Source organism: Rattus norvegicus, chromosome X (assembly GCF_021556685.1).
Source record: "Rattus norvegicus strain SHRSP/BbbUtx chromosome X, alternate assembly SHRSP_T2T, whole genome shotgun sequence".
Lineage (NCBI taxonomy): Eukaryota > Metazoa > Chordata > Mammalia > Rodentia > Muridae > Rattus > Rattus norvegicus.
In genome coordinates, this window is record NC_141554.1 from 106,070,561 (window position 1) to 106,071,504 (window position 944).

The following is a 944-nucleotide window of genomic DNA, read 5'->3' on the forward strand; positions in this document are numbered from 1 at the left end:
CTTTTCCCAATCTGTTGGTTGCCGTTTTGTCCTAACCACAGTGTCCTTTGCCTTACAGAAGCTTTGCAGTTTTATGAGATCCCATTTGTCGATTCTTGATCTTAGAGCATAAGCCATTGGTGTTTTGTTCAGGAAATTTTTTCGAGTGCCCATGTGTTCCAGATGCTTCCCTAGTTTTTCTTCTATTAGTTTGAGTGTATGTGGTTTGATGTGGAGGTCCTTGATCCACTTGGACTTAAGCTTTGTACAGGGTGATAAGCATGGATCAATCTGCATTCTTCTACATGTTGACCTCCAGTTGAACCAGCACCATTTGCTGAAAATGCTATCTCTTTTCCATTTGATCGTTTTGGCTCCTTTGTCAAAAATCAAGTGCCCATAGGTGTGTGGGTTCATTTCTGGGTCTTCAATTCTATTCCATTGGTCTATCTGTCTCTGTACCAATACCATGCAGTTTTTATCACTATTGCTATGTAATACTGCTTGAGTTCAGGGATAGTGATTCCCCCTGAAGTCCTTTTATTGTTGAGCATAGTTTTAGCTATCCTGGGTTTTTTGTTATTCCAGATGAATTTGCAAATTGTTCTGTCTAACTCTTTGAAGAATTGGATTGGTATTTTGATGGGGATTGCATTGAATCTGTAGATCGCTTTTGGTAAAATGGCCATTTTTACTATATTAATCCTGCCAATTCATGAGCATGGGAGATCTTTCCATCTTCTGAGGTCTTCTTCAATTTCTTTCTTCAGAGTCTTGAAGTTCTTATTGTACAGATTTTTACTTGCTTGGTTAAAGTCACACCGAGGTACTTTATATTATTTGGGTCTATTATGAAGGGTGTCGTTTCCCTAATTTCTTTCTCGGCTAGTTTCTCTCTTGTGTAGAGGAAGGCTACTGATTTATTTGAGTTAATTTTATACCCAGCCACTTTGCTGAAGTTGTTT